Source organism: Crinia signifera, chromosome 1 (assembly GCF_055691185.1).
Source record: "Crinia signifera chromosome 1, ASM5569118v1, whole genome shotgun sequence".
Classification (NCBI taxonomy): Eukaryota; Metazoa; Chordata; class Amphibia; order Anura; family Myobatrachidae; genus Crinia; species Crinia signifera.
The window spans coordinates 208,833,875-208,841,421 of record NC_139217.1 but is presented as its reverse complement, the minus strand read 5'-3'; the positions used below and the strand labels follow the sequence as shown (position 1 = coordinate 208,841,421).

The 7,547-nt window shown below is 40.3% G+C and overlaps 1 long non-coding RNA gene across 1 annotated transcript; it reads left to right on the top strand.

Annotated features, from left to right (window-relative positions):
- The first annotated feature begins 1,231 nt into the window (after window positions 1-1,231).
- LOC146068402 (uncharacterized) lies at window positions 1,232-7,039 on the top strand. The gene is made up of 2 exons (XR_014472963.1): window positions 1,232-1,790; window positions 5,056-7,039. It is a non-coding gene; the product is annotated as an uncharacterized LOC146068402 (long non-coding RNA).
- The last annotated feature ends 508 nt before the right edge of the window (window positions 7,040-7,547 follow it).

Here is a 7,547-nt window from a genome sequence, read left to right as displayed (position 1 = left end):
CCCTGTTCAGGCCTCTTGTTTTCTCCACAGCATCTTCAAGAACAGTTTCCGGATATTCTCTCTCCATAAATCTCTTTTTGTACAATACGATTTGCTCTTCGCAGTCAGCCGTCTCTGTACAATTTCTTTTAATTCTTGAAAACTGGGAAAGCGGGGTATTATTTTTCCATTGTTTCTTGTGATTACTTTTGTAGTGAACATAGGAATTGGCATCTACATTCTTAATATAATTTTTTGTCACTATCCTGTCCCCTTCAGTTGAAAGTACCAGATCTAGATATTCTACTTTTTCTTCATTAATTTGGTATGTGAAAGAAAGATTGTAATTATTGTTTTCCAGACCTTTCAAAAAAATGTCAAAGTCCTCTCTTGTCCCATCCCATATAATTAGGATGTCATCTATATATCTTTTATATAGTGCTATCTTGTTCACAAAGGGGTTATTCTCATAAATATTCTTTTTTTCCCAGCTCCCCATATGCAAACACGTATTAACCATGTAACTTTACTGCATCACCGACCCCTTCATCAGGAGTTACCCGCGCCACAGCACTGACTAGATGCTGTGCACATGCTCCTAGAATGCTAGCTATGCCCCCACAGTTGTGGCGAGGCCTCACAGTAAGTGCCCCAATCAAAAGCCACGCCCCAAATTTTGGGTGAACTCCAAAGGCGTACGCATTTGTCACAAATGTGAAAGATAGTAAGGTTGTATGTATGAGCAACCTAATTGAATTAAGAAATTGTTTTGCCATCTTTTTTCTTTTTTTCAGCCTAAAGATGAGAGGGATTAAATAATAATAATAACACAAATTTGCTTTATATAACGTGCTTTCTCTTTGCATATGTTTTAAGTAGCGATGGCCGTTTGTGTGGTTGTCATTGACGGTTATCATCAATGGCAATATTGCAAGTGGCCATTGACTGTTACCATCCATGTAATGGATAACCATCGATGGTTTAACCAACCAATGTTTTTTTTCCCTAATGCCCTAATGGGCCGCCATTTTCCTTCAAAATTCTACACACAATACCCCAAAATAACAACATAAGTATTCGCTCAATAATTTGTTATTGCACCTTTGGCAGTATTTACAGCCTCAAGTATTTTTGAATATGATGCCACAAGCTTGGCACACCTATATTTGGTAGTTTTGCCAATACTTCTTTGTAGTACCTCTCAGGCTCCATCAGGGTGGATGGGAAGCGCAGCCATTTTCATATCTCTCCAGAGATGTTCAATCGGATTCAAGTTTGGGCTCTGGCTGGGCCACTCAAGGACATTCACAGAGTTGCCCTGAAACCACTCCTTTGATATATTGGTTGTGTGTTTAGGGTTGTTGTTCTGCTGAAAGATGAACTGACACCCCAGTTGTGGTGGATACGCCTGTGACGCGAATGGTTGTGTATGGATAAAGGTAATTGACTTCCATATTGTACCATAATGGCCATGGTTGGTTTTTTTAAAGAGCTGTATGGGTTACTAAAGTGTTTGTTACAATAAGGAGCAATGTCTGCTAAAACTATTTTAAACCAGCCTTGTAAGTCAGAGTTACAAGTTGCTTTGTTCAGCAATATCAGTCATGGTCATGAAAATGTTGAGCAAACAAGGTCGTTGCATAAAAGTTATACAAACGCCCAATAGTATAAAAGAAAGGGTTTTTCTACGGGGAAATTGGAATTCACTTTGGACGCAGCAGACGTGCAACGTGAGTCCCGGTATTCTCCCCGTGCTGATTGCTAGAATTCCCCAATCAAGAGAAGGCTTCGGGTGATGCTACAAATATCCGGTGATGTATTGATGCTTTTAACTTGATGCTTTACTTGACTCATATAATGCAAGAACAAACTGTCATATAATCCTATTGCTGCTAAATTGACTTAATAAATTGTACTTTAAGTTAATTCATGTCTTGGCTCCTTTAATATCTGAGTGCCTGTCCAGGGAGACAGTGAGCGTTGTAAGTAGTGACACATTGTCACAAAATATTATGGTGTTGAGGCAAGACATAAATTGGCGTAGTCGGCAGGATTTATATATATTATTGTGTATGTTATATATTGTATGCCAACAGACTAGCGGTCTTATGCTTCCCAACCTCTTGGGATAACGCTACGTGAGGCTTCATATACAATATATTTAAAGCGATCAGACACTGTCCGTTGCACGTAGCAGACTATCGCAAACAGATATTGAAAAAGTAACATTGCAGCAATACTATACTGATCCCAAGGAGTTTATAGAGCAAATTTGAACAATTGGCACGTTGCCAAGTTCTGAACCCTTGTTTTTGGCAAATTGCCGAAAGCTAGAAAATATGTTTAAACGAACCAAAAAGGTAGAAAAACCTGATGTAGAGGTGTCCGGCTGGACCGAGGCACCCTATCATCAGTTAAGCAAGGAATTTTTGACAGCAGGACTTGCAGAATCATGGGATCAGCAGTTAAAAGATGTAGATCCTCTCGATGTTGGTAAAGTACTCGAGAGTGTCCCTGTTAAGACAGGTGATGCAGTTGCTTAAGGCAGACAATGCTGGATATTGTTATCAGCATACAGGCAGATGCATAAGAGAAACAAGAAACCGTTGGCTAAGTGTAACACGCTGGAACAACAGGTTATTGAAAAAGATGGTCAGATTGTAATGCTTCAGTGTAGCAATAAGTTGCTGGTGGGAAAAGCTGAGCATTATGAGGGAATAGCAGAGAAAGCAGCTGTAAAAGTTGCCCAGAACAAATACAAGAAGAGACATGGGTGGGTAAATAAGACTAAGGTTAGGAGGTTTATTGCTGCAGCATCCTTAGATTGGGACCCAGATAAATGGGATGCGGACGTCTGGGATAAGGAATCATCAGAGAGTGATGATAAGGACATCCCGGCCCCTCTGATTGAATACAGTGGAACAAAGGACATACACCCCAAAGCTAGACAGAAAATCTTAGATTTTGCAACTCCCAGGAATGAAACAGACACAATCTTACAGTACATAGGATTGTTCGAATTTGGGAAACAGCATATACCTCATTTAGGACAGTGGTTGGCTCTCCTGTACAAGGTAACTCGGAAGAAGTTTATGTTTACCTGGGGAGAGGAAAAGCAAGAAGCTTTTGATCAGACTAAATTGAAAGTATAACAGGCAGTAGACCTGTGGGCCTCTTAAGTAAGGCCCAGTAGAGCTTCATGTGACTGTACTGGACATGTATGCTACATGGTCCTTGTGGCAAAAACAGGAGGGAAAACAAGTGCCGTTAGGATTCTGGAGCAAAAAGCTGCCAGAAGCAGGTGACAAATATACCCCCTTAGAACAGCAATTGTTGGGGTGTTATTGGGCACTAGTTGACACAGAACAGTTTACCTTAGGACATTAGGTACTGATGAGACCTAGGATCCCAATAATGAATTGGGCAATGTCAAATCCAAAGTCAAATAGGATTGGGCATGCACAAGAACAGAGTATCATAAAGTGGAAATGGTACATATCACAGAGAAGCAAAGCAGGAGAAGGGGGGGGGTAGCAAGACTACATGAGAAGGTAGCTGATGCAGCCCCTTATGACGGTGTTATTACAACCAGACCTCAGATAGAGGAATCCCCAGTGAAATGGGGAAAGCCCTATTCTGATTTGACAGAAGAAGAGCAAAACACATGCATGGTTTACAGATGGTTCAGCCAGGTACATTGCAGGATCCAGAAAGTGGAAGTCAGTAGCTTTAAATCCTAAGTAACAGAAGACTTTGGTGATAGAAGGAGATGACAAAAGTAGCCAGTATACTGAATTGTATGCTGTATTCTTGGCATTAAGACAGGAAAAAGGAGGACAGTGTTATGTGTATACAGACTCATGGTCATGGTTTGGCTACTTGGAGCTGGAAAAGTCATGATTGGAAAATTCATGGGAAAGAGATTTGGGGATCAGAGATTTGGAAAGAAATTGAAGATATTGTGAACAGTACTAAGGTGACTGTATTTCATGTAGATGCTCACATGCCTCTTGACTCATTGGAACATTTATTTAATTCCCAAGCAGATGCCCAGGCAGCCATTAAACCCAAGACGGCTACAGTGGCTGAAATGCAAAATAGCGAAGAAACACAAACATGGCTTCATGGTACAGCCCTTTGGGTGTATCAAAAGTCAGGACACCTGGGAGAGAAAGCCACTTACAGGTGAGCACAGGACAGGGGTCTTCCCATTACGATGGATATCGTAAAATCAGTAATATCGCAGTACCCCTTGTGTCAACACATGCAGAAAAGGGAAGTATCACACACACAGTCATGGGACATATTGGTAGAGGTAAGCTACCAGGGCAAATATGGCAAATAGATTTAGTAGGGCCTCTTACTAAAAGCAGAGGATGTAAACACATATGCACAGCAGTAGACACATTTTCAGGATTGTTGGTTGCTTTACTATGTAACGCAGCAACACAATGGAGTACTATTAGGACACTAGAGACAATAGTACAATACTATGGTATGCCATTACAAATACAATCATATAATGGTAGTCATTTTACAGGACAAACAGGCAAAAGAACCATTTAGAGCTACCCCTTACTCAGCGGGGGCAGATTTGCATGCACTACATTCAGAAGTTATAGTACCATCAGCCACTAAGGTGATTCCCACAGGGATAGGATGCCAAAGACCAGAAGGGTATTACAGTCAATTATCAACCAGATCAGGCATGGACAGTAAAGGACTTATGGTTGTAGGAGGAGTTATTGACCAAAATTACCAAGGAGAGTTGAAGGTAATCTTACATAACTCTGGAAAAGAGCCTTTTATATTTGCAGCCGGAGACCGTATAACCCAGTTGCTATTGATCCCAATATTAATCTAAAATTTGAAGGAAGGAGAAGCCCCCACCACCTTGACTGTGAGAGGAGACAAAGGTTTTGGGTCCTCTGACACTGTCAATGTAGGAGCCAAAATTTGGGTGCAGAAGGCAAGGACCGAGTCTTATTGGTAATGAAGCCAGGTCAGGAAAAGTGGGAGTACGTTCCACAAGAAAAATTTTATTTACGTGAATAATCAGACCTGTTTCCATTACAGATTCCTACATCCATCCTTATACCCCTTGGAATCCTTGGTATGCTATTCCTTACTGTAAACGTTGGAGAAGCTTGGACGCATGGTGTTCTGGTGGAACGAGACAACATTTCTGTGACCCGTTGGGGATGGAAGAATGATTCCAAACCACGAAAGCAGGACAACTTTACCTGTGCCAGTAATGCGAGGTGCTTTATTGCCAATCTAACTTTCGGAGGAACACGATGGAGTGGAGCGGTGGCTGATAATACAGGATACCGTCCCACATATGTCCCACATATGCTTTGCATAATACAACAGGGACTATCAACATAACATCCAGTGTAAATATTAGTTGTTGCTCACGGGGGTCAACTTTTCCATATTGGCCCCTACAGGATCGAGTAAGAAGTGTAAGAAATTGTTCCCTAGAGCATAAAGGACAATATGAATGGAAATTTAATATTATAGAGATTGATACTTTGGTGTGTACTAATGCTACAGTAATTGATAATCGTACATCTTGGGGACAATATCTGGTGTTTATAAACATTGATTCTGCCAAAATTGATCCAGGCCAAGAGATTGCCAGATACATGTGAATGAGTGGGCACCAATGCCCAAAAGACTGTGCTTATAACAAATGTAGTATTCCCACCTTCAAATGACAAATGTTTAAATAGAAAGAAACGTGCATTGTATGATACTTTATTAGGAGGGGTGGGAACGGTTACAGGTATTCTCAATGGATTTGATATTGAGACTTTAGCAAATAGAATGCATAATGCTGGAAGTAAAATTAATGATGGGATAACACTACAGGCACAATGGATGCCTACTATTTTTAAACCAGCAAAAGTATCAGCTGGGGTACATACATTAACCAATGATTTGCTTAATGCTTCAAACGCTTTTGCCGTAGGTTTTGATACTAATGTAACTAGGTTTGTAAATTGGTCACTATGTACCTTTAAAACAATGAACGAAATACAACTGAAGGGATTGATGCAAACCATGCTTAAGACAAGTTTTTAATAGAACCATTGGTTTGTGGATACATATTGAAGCTCAGAAGATGCAGTGCAATGATACTATGTGTATAGGAACGCTTGTAGTATATAATGTAACAAAGCAAGAAATAATGTGTAAGTATATTGTTTTGCCATTACTTTTGGGACCTCCGTGCCAGCAATGGTACTGGATGCCTAAAATGAATGGTATGTATTTAGATCAAAAGAATAGAACACATAACCTAGATATTTGTACTTATTCATTAGAAGGTAAAATTTAATGTACAATCGGCAGTATACGAGCCGTGTTTGTTACAACAAGGGGTTAATGTTTGTCAATGGACTGTGTTACCTATTGTCTACAGAATGATGATTCAGATTGCACCACAGCAGTGTACCGGCGATCCCAGGAATGCAAACTCCTTTTGTGGGATATCTCGCCAACATGTCATCACTAACATGGGAAAACCAAACATATGTGTTGTTTGAAGAGAAACATGTAAAAGTGATTGAATATTGGAGACCCCAGGAGGTTCATATACCTACCTGGGATTTTAATTTGAATAAATTGAAAGCTTTACTTAATCAATCTAAAGATATACAGGAACATATAAAATTGTCTAATAGTACAATTATTAAACATCAAGTGACCACCACTATAATAGCTGAACAGTTGGTAAAAGTAGGTTCTGATATAAAGGACACCACATCTCATCATTGGTGGGACACATTTGAAGGATTTTCACCATCTGCCTCAAAATAGATTTTGGCTTTGGTACATCCCATACTAGTAATGTGCATACTAATGTTGCTCATTACCATTTGGAACTGTGTTGTTTTTTATCGGCTCTGTTGTAAAAGACAGAAGCTAGTCATGGCCTCATATGTTACATAATGGAATCAATTAAGGACCGATTGTGGTGGATACGCCTGTGACGCGAATGGTTGTGTACTCCTATTGCTGCTATATTGACTTAATAAATTGTACTTTAAGTTAATTCATGTCTTGGCTCCTTTAATATCTGAGTGCCCGTCCAGGGAGACAGTGAGCGTTGTAAGTAGTGACACATTGTCACAAAATATTATGGTGTTGAGGCAAGACACCAGTCTAAAGTCAAGAGCGCTCTGAAGCAGGTTTTCATCCTAAATGTCTCTGTATATTCCCTCTTTCCAGACTAGTCTCACAGTTCCTGCCACTGAAAAACATCCCCACAGCATGATGCTGCCGCCACCATGCTTCACTGTATAGTTTTGGCAGGAACACCAAGAGAAATCTTGGGCCTTGGTACAACAACTTCCTTGGAACCCCACGGAAAGAGCTCCCCGCACACTCTGCGAACGCGTTGTTACGCCACTGCTTCCAAGGTGGATACAGAGACAAAAATTGACACCCTATTGCCTATTACACATGTCACACACCCATTACATATTATACCACATGCCATAATGTTCATTAATATGTTATGCCATACACCGTAGTGGGCAGTACACATTATATCATACACC